This window comes from Castor canadensis, chromosome 15 (genome assembly GCF_047511655.1).
Source record: "Castor canadensis chromosome 15, mCasCan1.hap1v2, whole genome shotgun sequence".
In the NCBI taxonomy this organism is placed as follows: Eukaryota; Metazoa; Chordata; class Mammalia; order Rodentia; family Castoridae; genus Castor; species Castor canadensis.
In genome coordinates this window covers 36,334,642-36,350,516 of record NC_133400.1, presented here as the reverse complement: position 1 = coordinate 36,350,516, position 15,875 = coordinate 36,334,642, and the positions used below count along the sequence as shown (strand labels likewise).

The following is a 15,875-nucleotide window of genomic DNA, read 5'->3' as shown; positions in this document are numbered from 1 at the left end:
AGTTGAGGGGAGGAGGGGAGACCTTAGCTGAAGAATAAACCAAACCACAAGGGTTGGGGGGCCTGATTCAAATAGTAGAACACTTGAGTCACGTAGCAAACACAAGACCCTTGGTTCAAACACCAGTACCACCAAAAATTATGAGACATAGAGATTTCTTTCTTTTTTTTTTTTTTTTTTTTTGAGGGTCTTGTTATGTATCTCAGGCTCATCTACAACTTGAGATCTTCCTGCCTCAGTCTCCCACGTGTTGGGATTACAGAGGCACGCCACCACACCCAGCTTGATTAACTGGACATGGGGTTCATTCCTATAATCCCTCTCAGATCCTTTCTGCTGAGGCAGAAGGTGTGTAAGTTTAAGACCAGTATGGACTATCTAAAAAAAGTTTGGCAGTATTTCTGTTTCTTGATTTTTCATTTTGGGCACTATCTATAGATTTTCCTCTATAGGAGATAAAGATTTTGCCTTTTTGTTCTTCTATTTGTCCCACTTACCTTAATTTTTATACCCCAAATATTCTATGATAAATTTTATCCTTTTTTGTCACTGAGTGTTTATGTTCACATGATTGTATCTGTGCTTCTCACAGCTGATCCATGTGGTTAACATGGCACTTTTCCTTTCCTGTTCTTCTTTTTGTTTTTCATACTTGCATTTGAAAATCTGCTTGTCTTATTTTTTCTGTTTACTTTCACCATTTATCTCATTCTCCTCTCAGGACACTCAGGTACTTCGAGTGTCCTATCAGTTTTATCTTCTTTAAACTTCCAATTTGAACCAGTTCTTTTCTACATCTGTGCTAACTTCCTAGGATCTCCCTTTACCTCCCACCATGTTGAATTTCCTATCTCTCTCTCTCTCTTTATTTCCTCATTTTTGTGTTGTTAATCCCCCAATAGCTTCCTGAGAAAGCTTGCATGGGTAGTAAATGTTTTTAGACTTTGCATATCTGAGAACATCTTCATGTTTCCCTCATAGTTGATTTGTAGTTTGAGTGGGTATAGAATTTTAGTTGGAAATAATTTTTCTGCAGAATTTTACTTTATCTCCATGGCTTTCTGGTTTCCCTTATTGCTGTTGATAAGACTGAAGTCATTCTGTTCCTATCCTGTTTTATTCTCTGAAAACTTTTAGAAGCTTTCTTTTATGTGTTGTGAAATTTTACAATAACCTGGCTTATCATAACTCTCTTCATTATTTTTGCTGATGCTTTAGAGATTTCTTACAGCTCCCAGTTAGCCACCTGATTACAAAGTATGCTACTATGTGTTGTATTGCTAAGCTATGAAGTTTACTTAGTTAGGCATATTAAATGCATTTCCACTTAAAATAATTTCAATTTATGATGGGTTTATAGAACATAACTCCATTGTAAATCAGGGAGTATCTTTACTTTCAGTATAGGTTCTAAAAAAATCAATTGGCAAAATAAATGCTTTAAATAATGATGTTACAAGAGAAGTGTAGGTGAAGGTACATGCTCATTTTCTTCCTTTCTCATGCTACCATCTCAAATAAGGGGAAGACAGTGACTGAATGATTGAACTAAACTAAATTAGGGAAGTGGGGCCTACTAATTGGTATGTCTCAGAATTGGCAACCCTTCTTACCAGTGCCTCTTGCTTTTCTTTTTATATCCTCTCATTTTTTGTCTTTCTTCCCTTCCTATTCACCTATCCTCTTTCTCACCATACATAAGCTGCTAGTGGGCTGTGCACTGCCCTCCAGTCCTTCACTCTATTCCTAACCAAAATTATTGTTTCTCATTTCTCTCTATCAAACAATCCTACTAGTAGAGTTCAATAGTGACCAGATTGTGTGATTAAATTTCCATGAAATTTAGTTTTGGAGTAGAGTGGGGGAATTACTGTTATGGACCTGTGACTAGCTAATCTTCAAAGCTTTTCTTTTCCCTCTCTACCATACTCAAAGATGCTATATCATAGAATCTTTGGGCAAACATATGCCTCAAATCCTGCTACTTTCCTGTCCATAAAGACCTACCAATGGATTCATAGTAAAATACAAAAAGAAAATCACTTGAGAGGAACAAGAATGGGCATTTGAATTAGGATCAATAGAGGCTAGAAGGCAGAGGTGTGACACATTCATAGTGTAAAAAGGAAGAATCTGAAGTGATGGGTGTGTTAAGTAGCTCAACTTAATTATTCCATGTTGTCTTCATAAGTCACAGCATCACTTTTTGCTCCATAAATATATACATCTGCAATTTGTCAGATTATAATTTTAAAACTTTCAAAAGAGTAAAAAGACCAGTAAGCATGAGGCCCTAAGTTCAAACCCTGGTATTGCAGAGAGAGGGAGAGAGAGAGAGAGAGAGTGTGAGCAAGCAAGAACACTGGGGTTTGAACTCAGGACCTTGCACTTGCCAGGCAGGTGCTGGACCACTTGAGCCACATCCTCAGCCATTAGTTATTTTTCAGACACAGTCTCACTTTGGTCAGGCCTGCCTCAGACTGTGGTCTTCTATGCTCCCACACAGCTGGAATTACAGGCATGTACCACCACACCCACCCTGAAACAACCTTACATGCAAAACAAAAAAAAATTCAAACATGAAAGTAAAGCAAAAGGAGCACAAGTGGGGTCGGAGCTGCAGCATGGACTCCTCAGAGCCCTGCAGGTGTAGGTGTGGCTGTGCCAGCAGGGCTGGCTCTTGTCTGTCGCTGGGGTAGGGGCCTTGCCTGATGTGGAGGACGTAACCGGTACATTTGTGAGGCCCTGGCTCCATTCCTCTCACCTATGCTGTTTTACCTATGGACTTGGACCCTGGGAAGTGCAGCACACCACAGGCCAGTGTTTGTGAAGAACAACCTAAGCAAGACACTTAGAACAGCATCTCACACAGGAAAAAAACAAGCAACAGGCCTCTGGTCCGCAGGCACACCACCCACTGCTGGCCACAGGAGGGCTCCAGCACCAGACGCCAGCTCCAAACCTGCCTAGGAGATGTAGACAAACAGGATTGGATGCTAAATGAGTAACACCAGAACTACTAACATTGTAATTCTACTGTTCCTGAGCTGGGGATTTTTTTTTCTCTTTCTTTTTTCCCCTTCTTCCTTGGTTTTGTTAGTTTTACTACTGTAAGTTAGCTAATACTAAATTACACATAGACTAGGGACAGAAACAGTACCAAATGGAAGGTACTGGATGGGAAGATGGAAAAGGGATGGAAACCATTCTCCCCCCCAAAAATAAATTAGTACAGGATTCAGAGGGAAATGAAGCAAACGGATACCCAGATCCAGACTCCAGCAAAACAAAGATAAATTATACCAAGGAACCCAACAAAGCCCACAAGAACATCCTGAAAGAAGAAATTCTGCAAGTAATCAATGAGAATTTCATAGAGATGTTACTAGACATGGTCAACGAAAACGTACAGGAGGCACTCAAGGAATTCCAAGACAACAAAAATAAAGAATATGAGAAAACACAAAAACAAATAAATGAAATCATAGGAGCCCTAAAGAAACACCAAAGTGAAACAGAAAACACCATAAATAGAGAGTTAAATGAATTAAGGACGAAAATTGACAATATTAAAGAGGAAGTGACCCATGGTATGGAAAACCTCAGAAAAAAGAATGAAGCAGAAATACAAAACAAAATGGAAGGCCACTCCAGCAGACTAGAACAAGCAGAAGACAGAATCTCAGAACTTGAAGACAAAATGATAATTAAAGGAAAAACTGAAAAACTATTAGACACTCAAGTCCTGTGAAAGGAAGATGCAAGAACTCACTGACTCCATCAAAAGGCCAATCCTGAGAATCATCGGCATTGAAGAAGGAGAAGAGGGGCAAGCAAAAGGAATTAGTAATATATTCAACAGAATAATAACAGAAAATTTCCCAAATCTAGAGAAAGTTATGTCCATTCAGGTACAGGAAGCCTCCAGGACACCAAACAGATTGACGAAAATAGAACTACCCCATGACATATTATCATTAAAACAACAAGCACAGAGAACAGAGAAAGAATATTGAAGGCTGTAAGAGAGATAAAACAATAACATACAAAGGTAAACCCATCAAAATCAGAACAGATTTCTCAATGGAAACCTTAAAAGCAAGAAGAGCATAGAGTGAGGTCTTCCGGACACTGAATGAAAATAACTTCAACCCTAAGATACTCTACCCAGCAAAACTACCATTCTAAATAGATGGAGCAATAAAAGTCTTCCATGATAAGCAGAAACTAAAACAATATATGACCACCAAGCGACAACTACAAAAGATTCTTCAAGGAATTCTGCACACAGAAAGTGAAAGCAAACAAAACCATGAAAGGGCAGGCAATACCAAACCTCAGGAGAAGAAAAAGCAAGAAAGTAGAGAGTAACATTGATTCAGCTGCACACAATCAAACCCTTAAACAACAAAGACGACTAAACGACAGGATTCACCACATATCTATCAGTACTAACACTGAATGTTAACAGACTTAATTCCCCCATCAGAAGACACTGCTTGGCAAACTGGATTAAAAAGGAAGATCCAACAATCTGCTGCCTACAGGAGACCCATCTCATCTACAGAAATAAGCACTGGCTTAGGGTGAAAGGCTGGAAGAAGATTTACCAAGCCAATTGCCCCCAAAAACAGGCAGGGGTAGCAATACTTATTTCGGACAAAATATACTTCAAACTTACATTGATCAAACAAGATAAAGAATTACACTCCATACTAATAAAAGGGGAAATACACCAAAAGGAGATAACAATTAGCAGCCTATATGTACCCAGTGTCAATGCACCCAGTTTCATCAAACATAATCTGAAGGACCTAAAAACATATGTAGACTCCAACACAGTGGTAGTGGGAGACTTTTATACTCCCCTGTCACCAACAGATAGGTCAGCCAAACAAAACAATCAGTAAAGAAATTCTAGAATTAAACCACACCATAGATCAAATGGACCTAGCGGATGTCTACAGAATATTTCATCCACCTTCTGCACAATATACATTCTTCTCAGCAGCTCATGGAACCTTCTCCAAAACTGATCATATCTTAGGGCACAAAGCAAGCCTCGGCAAATAAGAAAACAGAAATAATCCCATGCATTCTATCTGATCATAATGCATTAAAACTAGAAGTCAACAACAAAAACAACAGTAGAAAACATGCAAACAATTGGAAGCTGAACAACACATTGCTCAGTGATCAATGGGTCATTGATGAAATAGAAGAGGAAATTAAAAGGTTCCTGGAAGTTAATGAAAATGAAAGCATGACCTACCATAACCTATGGGACACAGCAAAGGCAGTCCTAAGAGAAAAGTTTATAGCCATGAGTGCATATATTAAAAGTTCAGAAATCTCAAATCAGTGACCTAATACTACATCCCAAACTCCTAGAAAAACAAGAAAAAGCAAATCCCAAAACAAGAGAGATAATAAAAAATAAGTGCTAAAATCAATGAAATAGAAACAAACAAAAAATATATAAAGAATCATTAAAACAAAAAGCTGGTTCTTTGAAAAACATAAGTAAGATTGACAGACCCCTGGCAAATCTGACTAAAATGAGGAGAGAAAAAACCCAAATCAGTAAAATAAGAAATGCAAAAGGGGAGATAACAACAAACACCACAGAAATCCAGGAAATCTTCAGAGACTACTTTGAGAACCTATATTCTAATAAATTTGAAAATCTTGAAGAAATGGACAGATTTCTAGATACTTACAATCATCCAAAACTGAACTAAGAGGATGTTAATCACCTGAATAGATCTATAACACAAAATGAAATTGAAGCAGCAATAAAGAGTCCCCCAAGAAAGAAAAGTTCAGGACCTGATTGATTCTCTGCTAAATTCTATCAGACGTTTAAAGAAGAACTAATACCAACCTTTCTTAAACTGTTCCATGAAATAGAAAGGGAAGGAACACCACCTAACTCATTTTATGAAGCCAGTATTACTCTCATCCCAAAACCAGACAAAGACAACTCCAAAAAGGAGAACTATAGGCCAATTTCCTTCATGAGCATCAATGCAAAAATCCTCAATAAAATAATGGCAAACCAAATACAACACATGAGAAAGATCATCCACCATGACCAAGTTGGTTTCATCCAGGGATACAGGGGTGGTTCAACATATGCAAATCTATAAATGTAATACAGCACATTAATAGAAGCAAAGACATAAATCACAAATCACTTGATCATCTCAATAGATGCAGAAAAAGCCTTTGACAAGATACAACACCACTTCATGATAAAAGCTCTAAGAAAACTAGGAATAGAAGGAGTGTACCTCAACATTGTAAAGGCTATATATGACAAACCTACAGCCAACATCATAGTTAATGGTAAAAAACTGAAAACATTGCCCCTAAAATCAGGAACAAGACAGTGGTGCCCACTATCCCTACTCCTATTCAACATAGTACTGGAATTCCTAGCCAGAGCAATTAGGCAAGAAGAAGAAATAAAAGGAATACAAATAGGTAAAGAAACTGTCAAAATATCCCTATTTGCAGACAATATGATCCTACATCTTAAAGACCCAAAAACTCCTAGACACCATAAGCAGCTATAGCAAGGTAGCAGGATACAAAATCAACTTACAAAAATCATTAGTTTTTCTATACATCAACAGCAAACAAACTGAGAAGGAATATATGGAAACAATTCCGTTTACAATAGCCTCAAAAAAAAAATCAAATACCTAGGAGTAAATTTAACAAAGACTGTGAATGACCTGTACAAGGAGAACTACAAACCCCTGAAGAAAGAAATGGAGGAAGACTACAGAAGACAGAAAGATCTCCTGTGCTCACGGGTTGGTAGAATCAACATAGTAAAAATGTCTATACTACCAAAAGCAGTCTACATGTTTAATGCAATTCGCATCAAAATCCCAATGACTTTCAACACAGAGATTGAAAAATCTACCCTAAAGTTCATTTGGAAACACAAGAGACCGCGAATAGCCAAGGCAATACTCAGCAAAAAGAGCAATGCAGAAGGTATCACGATACCCAAGTTCAAACTATATCACAAAGCAATAGTAATAAAAACAGCATGGTACTGGCATGAAAACCAGTGGAACAGAATAGAGGACCTGGATATGAATCCACACAACTATACTCATCTTATTTTTGACAAAGGTGCCAAAAATATACAATGGAGAAAAGACAGCTTCTTCAACAAATGTTGCTGGGAAAAGTGGTTATCTGTCTGCAAGAAACTGAAACTAGATCCATGTTTATCACCCTGTACTAGTATCAACTCGAAATGGATCAAGGACCTTAATATCAGACAGTTAGTATAGTAAGGAGCAGGAAACACTCTGGAAGTAATAGGTATAGGCAAGGACTTCCTCAATAGAACCCCAGCAGTCCAGCAACTAAGAGAAAGAATGGACAAATGGGACTTCATAAAATTAAAAAGCTTCTGCACAACAAAAGAAATGGTCTCTAAACTGAAGAGATCACCCACAGAGTGGGAGAAAATATTTGCCAACTATACATCAATATATCAGACAAAGGACTGATAACCAAAATATATAGGGAACTTAAGAAACTAAGCTCTCTCAAAATCAATGAATCAATAAAGAAATGAGCAACTGAACTAAACAGAACTTTCTCAAAAGAAGAAATTCAAGTGGCCAAAAAACACATGAAAAAATGCTCAGCGTATCTAGCCATAAAGGAAATGCAAATCAAAACTACCCTAAGAGTCCACCTCACCCCTGTTAGAATAGCCATCATCCAAAACACCACCAACAACAGGTGTTGGCGAGGATGTGGAGAAAAAGGAACCCCACTGCTGGTGGGAATGCAAGCTAGTGCAACTACTCTGGAAAAAAATATGGAGGCTTCTTAAAAATCTAAACATAGACCTTCCATATGATCCAGCAATCCCACTCCTGGGGATATACCCAAAGGAATGCAACACAGGTTACTCCAGAGGCACCTGCACACCCATGTTTATTGCAGCACTATTCACAATAGCCAAGTTATGGAAACAACCAAGATGCCCCACTACTGATGAATGGATCAAGAAAATGTAGTACTTGTACGTAATGGAATTTTAGTCAGCCATGAAGAAGAATGAAATCTTATCATTTGCAGGTAAATGGAACTGGAGAACATCATTCTGAGCGAGGTCAGCCAGGCTCAGAAGACCAAAAATTGTATGTTCCCCCTCACATGTGGACTTTAGATCTAGGGCAAATGCAGCAGTGTGGTTGGACTTGGATCACATGACAAGGGGAGAGCACATACGGGAGGTATGGAGATAGCTAGTAAACCCAAAACATGAAAGTGTTTGACGTCCCCACTCCAGAGGAACTAATACAGAAACTTTAAAGTGACAGAGGTCAGCAGGAGAAGGGGATCAGGAACCAGTATAAAGATCAGTTAGAGATGAATCAACTTGGGTTGTAACACATTTGTACATGGAAGCAATGCTAGGAATCTCTGTATAGCTACCCTTAACTAGCAAAATTGCTTTGTCTTTCTTATTATGCTTATGTCTTCTCTTCAACAAAATTAGAGATAAGGGCATAACAGGTTCTGCCTGGAAGTGAGGGGGAAAGGGGTGAGAAGGTGGGGGAGGGGAGGGAGGAGAAATGACCCAAAGAATGTATGCACATGTGAATAAATAAATAAAAAAGGAGTTGAGATTGAATGCCCTAAGACAGTAATTAAAAACTATAGGAATAAAAGAAAACCAGTAACAGTAATTATGTTATTGCAAAGACAATGTATATTAACTGACTTTAAAAGATAGTCAGGCTGCAGGTGTGGCTCAAGTGGTAGAGTGGCTGCTTTGCAAACACAAAGCCTCTGAGTTCAAATCCCAGTCCTACCAAAAAAAAAAAAGCAGTTATTAAACACTGTATGTATAAATATATAATTGGGTCTATATGTATAAAACTGATCTGTTTGATAATAACAACACCAAGGGATGGTTGGAAGCAAAGCTGTACTGTAGATAAGGAAGTAATCTCAGATGGTAACTCAGATCCACAAGAACTGGTGGAGAGAACCAAAATGGTAACTAAAATGAATATAGATATGTACTTGTTCTCCTTTCTTCACTGAACTTTTCAATAGACAAAATTATATAATCATTATAAAATGTATAATAGGGTTTGACACATACATACATGTATTATGCTTACCAATAATAACACCAAAAGGTAGATGGAGTAGAACTACATGGGTAACATTTCTGTATCCCACTGGAATTAAGTTATTATAAATCTGATGTAGATTTTAGTATATCTAAGATGTATATAAGCCCCAGAGCAACCACTACTACCTTAAATATATATGTCAAAATAATCAGACTCAAAATTAAAATATTACACTAAGAAATACTTAAGTGCAAGAGGAAACAAATCAGAGAAGAAATGAAATACAGAGTACACAAAGAGTGAGATATACTTTGTCAACAGTAACATTAAATGCGAATGAGTTAAATATTCCAATCAAAAGGCAGAAATTGGCAAAATGGATTAATAAAGATTGAGTTGTGTTCTGTCTACAGGAAGCACACATTAGAATCAAAGATACAAGTAGAAAGTAGAGTGATGCAAACAGTAAGTGTAAGAAAGCAGGATTAGCTATACTAATATTAAGCAAAATAGACCTTAAAGTAGAAGATGGAACTAATGATAAAGAGGAATGTTTTCTAATGATGAAAATCCATCAGGAAGATACAGCAATAATAAACATATATACACATAAGAATAGAATCCCAAAATCCCTGAAACTGAAAAACTGGTAGAATTATAGAGAGAATTAGATAATTGAAAAATAATAATTGGTAGCTTTAGTGTCCTACAGATAAGGAAATAGAATTAATATTAAACAACTAGGACCTTATTAGCAGACATATGTGGAACATTTTACCTAGCAACAGCAGCATACATATCCTTCTCAAGCTTACATGGACAGACATATTCTTTAGGACAGGCATATGTTAGACTATGAAACAAGGTGTAATAAATTTAAAAGGATGAAAGTATACAAAGTGTGTTCTCCTATATCAGTAGAGAGAGACTAGAAATCAATAACAGGAAATATGGGAAAGCTACAAATACATGGAAATTGGTGAAAGAAGACACAAGGAAGATTAGGAAATGTTTTGAAATAAATGAAAACAGCAAAGCAAACAAGGACTTTTTGGTAGAGGGTTTTAGGCTTTTTAAACTCACCACTCTAGATAGTATATTTGGGTTATCATTTGACTTGAGTTTAAGGTGAGTGTTGTTTTAAATTTCTAAATACTTATATTTTTCTTATAATTTCAATATTTAATGTGTTAACTAAGAATATAACCTAAATGATTTAAGTTTTAGCTTATTAGGGTCCATTTATATAAATAGGCCATAGATTTTAGGAAAGAGGGTTTTTTTTTTTTTAAATCTGTTTTGAGAGTCTCTGGTTAATTTGGGGTTTCTGGACCAAAGCAGCCTCAGTGCACCTGCCCTAATGAGAAATAAAGGGGAGTTGGTTGTGGGTGTTTACACAGTGCCTTTTACAGGACACTCTGTGCCTAGGGGGATGGCAGATGCCTTGTGGTGACCTTGGGAAAACCTGTCCTGGAGTTAGCTTCTAGTTCTTCAACTGGAAGATACACATTCAGTTCACCACCACAATAGAAAATAAGTTCAAAGATTTTAATTGACAAATCCTGAGCAAGGAGGGCACCATGAGAATGTCCTCTGTCCCCAGGTCATGTGAGGTATCACATGGTGGGGGGGTGGGGCACCTAGCAGTGTATATATAAAGGAATAGACTGTGGGTCACTTGTAAGTTCCAGAGCAGTTGGCTGAATGGCCCCTTTAAAGGAAGCATCCGGAAAGTCGGAACCCCAGTCTGCCTGGTGGGAAAGGTGTCTCTTAAGTTGGTTTATTTAGTTTGTTTTGAGAGGTGCCAGCCTGGAATTTATGATCTTCCTGCCTCAGCCTCTGGAGTGCAGGAGCCACCACACCTGGCTGATTCAATGTTTGTACCTTGGTTTCTAGTTGAGCTGCTGCCGCTTTTTCCATTCTTCCTTTTTATTATATGCTAGGCATAGCTTTATTCATCTTCTAATTTTTAATCTTCATTATTATATTTTGCTAGAATTTCCTACAAACAGCTTCCTGTAAGATTACTTTTTGACCTTACTTTGGAAGTCTTTGATATTTAAATAGTTTTTCACATTATTCTTCTACCTAGTATGTCTGGACTTTTGTGTTCTTATGCTTTGGTTGTTTTCTACCCCCTTTGAGCTGTGTCACTCAAAGGTTTAGAAGGTAAATGTCCTGGTTTTTATACTACTTATCATACCTTTAAGTTTAAAAAAAAACAACACACATTTACATCTCTGTTCCTTTGATTGTCAACATCCTAGATGAAGGTAGAATCCTCTGTCCCTCCCTTCTGTGAAACTCTGTCATCACTTAATATATAGCACTCTTTTAAACTGTCCTCAGCTTATCACTTGGCTACTTTGTTTTGTTGTTCTTTTTTATTTTATATATCTTTGTCAGAAACTTTTCAACTTTTATATTCTTTTTTAAATTAATAGACTTTTATTTTGGTGGGACTGGGGTTTGAACTCGGGGCTTCATGCATGCAAAAGCAAACTACCTCTTCAGTAACACCTCTAGTCCATTTTGCTCTGATTATTTTGGAGATAAGGTCTCATGAACTGTTTGCCCAGGCTGGCTTCAAATTATCAAAGTAGCTAGGATTATAGGCATGAACCACCAGCACCTGGCTATAAGACTTTTTGTTGTTAGAAGTCTGAGGTTTATAGAAAAATTGTGTAGAAAGTACAGAGTTCCCATATAGCCTCTCACATCTTCCCCTTCCTCCATTTCTCCTTTTATTAGTATCTTTTTTTCATGTGATACATTTGTTACAATTGATAAGCCAGTGTTCATGCTTTTCCTATGTTATTAACTAAAGTTCATAGTTTAAATCAGGATCCACTTGTTTTATATATTATGAGTTTTTTGTTTGGTTTGGGTTTGGGTTTTTTCTTTATTTTTTTTACATTACTGACACTTGAACTCAGGGCCTCATGCCTGCTAGGCAGGTGCTCCACCATTTGAGCCACACTCCAACCCTAATGAGTTTTAATAAATATATAATGACATTTATTACAAGATTACAGAATAGTTTCATTACCCTGAAACTCCTCTGAACTCTACCTGTTCATCCCTCTGGCCACCCCTCAGTTCTGCCTGTTAATCAGTGATCTTTTAATTATACTTCAGCTCTGCCCTCCCCAAAATGTCATAGAATTGGAATCATAAATGCATAGCCTTTTCATGTTGCCTCAACAAGTGATGGTTCTTGTTGTGTTACCTTCTTACCTTCTCACTAGCATTTGGTATTATTAGTGTTTCAATTTTTCTTTTGTGGTATTGGAATTTGAACTCAGGGCCTACACCTTGAGTCACTCCACCAGCCCTTTTTTGTCAAGGGTTTTTTCAAGATAGGGTCTCGTGAACTATTTGCCCAGGCTCTCTGACTCCTGAGTAGCTAGGATTGCAGGCATGAGCCCCTGGCACCTGGCTAGAGTTTCAGTTTTTAACCATCCCAGTAGGTGTAGTGTGGTGTCTCATTGTTTTGTGTTTTTTTTTGTAAACATTTCCACTTTTAAAAAATAACAGAGTTAATAAGACATATCCATTAAGACCTAGCCCTTTAAAGTGTCCATGGGTTGTAGCATATTTATAAGTTATATAACAAAGATGAAAAAGTTCTGTGCATTTGGCTGATGGCATGGCTCAAGTGGTAGAGCGCCTGCCTAGCAAGCACAAGGGCCCTGAATTCAAACCCCAGTACTGCCACCCCAACAAAAGTTCTGGAGGTCGGTTGCAAAATAATGTGAATATAGTAACATTACTGACTGTACACTTAAAAATGGTTTAGATGGCAATTTTTATTTTACATGTATTTTCATCATGCAAAACTATGTACCCATTATACAGCAACTCCCCACCTCACTCTCCAGCCCCTGACAACTACTATTGTTTCTCTGATTTTAAATTTGACTATTCTCTCTCTCGCTTCTCTCTCTCTCCCTCTCTCTCTCTCTCTCTTTCTCTCTCTCTCTCTCTCTCTCTCTCTCTCTGCCTCCCTCTCTCCCTCCCTCCCCTCTTTTCCCTCCCTGTATGTTTGTAATCAAGATTCCCTTTCTCTCACCCAAGGGTACACTGTTTTTGTTGTTGCTGTTTGTTATGACTTCTGGGTTCATTTTGTAAAATTTGTGTTCTTTGTTAATGTGTGGCTACTGAAGGTGCCTGGTTTGTTTAGCAGTCAGCTAATGACTGGACAAAGATTTCCTTAAGTGCCTCTCCCCTTCTGCCAAGAAGTTCTGCCTTATTGTATTGAGGCATGCCTTTAACACTTGGGTACTTTACAGTTCTGCCTTAGCCTTTACTTCCTGCTTTCTAAAGCCTCACTGTGTGCCAGAGATGGGCTTTTATTTTAGGGTCTTCTCGGATTTTTTCCTCATCATACTCATATCTCAGCACATTCACCTGGCCTTCTAGATTTCAGGATATATCAGAACTTTTCAAAGACCCCTATGAATTTTCAATTCTCCAGTTTTTCCTTGTAAAATTGTGTGTGTTTGGTGCTAAGGATGGAATCTAGGGTATTCCATGCAAGTGCTTTACCAAACCTGTAATCAGAACCTCTTTGTTAAATTTTTTGATTACCTTTTGTTAGTCCTAGCTGCTGGTATTATTGCCTCAAGCAGCTGCAATGTTAAAAAATTGTCACTGGTCACTTGTGACAAATATCCTGGGATTGTACTGATTGCAGTGTTCTCTAAGTTGGGTCAAATAAGTTTTTCCAAGGAATGCCAAAAGCCAAATAATAACTGTTCTCTGGAGATGGGGATTTCCTAGGCTATTAGGTTGCAGGTTTTCACTGCTACTGTGAACTTGGGAGAGGGAGATGAGAATAAAGCAAGTTAAAAATACCATAAAGCCTGCACAATTTAACAAGATCCAGCTGTTTTTCTTCAATAAACGTCACTCAGATTGTTGCAAGTTAGTATGTAACATCCTGAAAAAAAATGATTCTTGGACCTTTTTGCCAGTGCTTTATGAAAGAGCAGATTTTAAGAGTACTGGCTGTGCCATTCTAGAAGTGCTTGCTCCCTCATGTAGTTTTAACTCAGTTCTCAGATGACTTCAGTGCTTATTTCTGGCCCTTTTATTTTGGTTTATCTCTTGTTCGATGGAATACATCTTCAAATTACTTTTTTCAAAGATTAATGTGTGGGTTGTATTTTGAGTCCTTTTATATGTGAGGCTTCTTTGTATCAGTACTAGTATTCTCCATGTGTTTTGTCCTTACACCTCATCAACAATGCATTTTTTGAGGGCTCTACATGTGGCTCAGGTGGTGGAGCATGTGTCTGTCAAGCAGAAGGCCAAGTTTAAACCTTGGCACTACCAAAAAACAAAAGAGAAATTACATTCGGGGTGGAGCACCTGCCAAGCAAGAGCATGGTCCTGAGTTCAGTCTCCATTACTGCCAAAAAAATGTTTTTAAACTCTCCATATATATGCACACACATTTATAAACATAGCATGTATTTATATGTGTAGGTATGTATGTGAAACAGAGATGTATCATCAGTCTGCTAAGGCTGCCATAATAAAATACCACAGTCTAGGTAGCGTTTTAAAACAAAGAAAACAAATTTATTTCCTCACAACTTTGAAGGCTGGAAATCCAAAGTCAGAATGTGGCAGGTTTGATTTCTCCAGAGGCCTCTCTCCATGGCTGCAGATGGCCTTTTTTCTTTTACGTGCATCCTTGGTCGTTCTCTTCTGAAAGGACACCAGTTATAGTATTAGGGCCCCTCTTAACCTGATTCAAACCTCAGTTATGTTTTTCAACTCCTTATCTCCTCCACATAGTCACATTGAGGATTATGGTTTTGCCGTATGAATTTTGAGTCCATAACAAAGACTCTGTATGTAATATGTGTAGCTAGTGTACTAATACTACATACTTTGTATAACAGAGTAAGTTTTAAAAGATAATGACATTGTTAGAAAAAATAATGTTTTAATTAAATAATTATTTTATTTCATAATGTGGCTATCAAAGTCTATTTCAGAAATAGAAATACCACTTCTATCATTTTCTTGTTTCTCATATCTTTGTCTACATTGTCTTTAATAAGTTTTGCAATAATCTTTTAAGACCACTCCTTTTGTCCATTTTAATCTGTAAGAGCACTTGATCAGCACCTGTGGGCCAGTGTGTGATGGTGGAGTTACAGTGAGCGGATGAGAGGGCACCGCAGTTAGCCTTTCCCATGACGGGCTTCTACTCTTCCCTCACTTAACATGAGGGACATAGGTTCCAAGTGAGGCCATCACTTCCAGTTTATATCACTTTAAAAGCTGATAAATGTAGATGAGTATACTAATGTGCCGACAAAATGTATAGGAGACAGTATATTCTGTTACATATTAGCATGCTAATACATACTGTATATTACTATATAATATCAATGCATATCTAAATATAACATCTGTATATTAGCATGCTAGTACAGATGAAATAAATACAGATGAAAATAGTAATGCTTTCTGCTCGTACTTTGGTGAGTCATTTTCTACTGCTGTGAGCACTGGTCTCAGTTGGTGTGATTCACAAGCGCTCGTTGTGCCTGTCATGCTTCACGTCCTACATATGCTGCATGCTTTCTGTGTGCTCAGGACCTTGAAGATTTATAAGGGATTTCCAGACATTGTGTCTTTCTTTAAGTGTTTCAGTTTCTACAAAATATAACAATACTATCTCACATGTTTTCATACCTAAAGATGATAGTTACTTAGTTATCTGTAATGAGT

The 15,875-nt window shown here is 37.6% G+C and overlaps 1 protein-coding gene across 1 annotated transcript in view; it reads left to right on the top strand.

The window, feature by feature from the left end:
- Lonp2 (lon peptidase 2, peroxisomal) overlaps positions 1 to 15,875 on the top strand; it is a 102,750-nt gene that overhangs the window by 40,201 nt on the left and 46,674 nt on the right. The gene's annotated exons all lie outside the window — the stretch shown is intronic.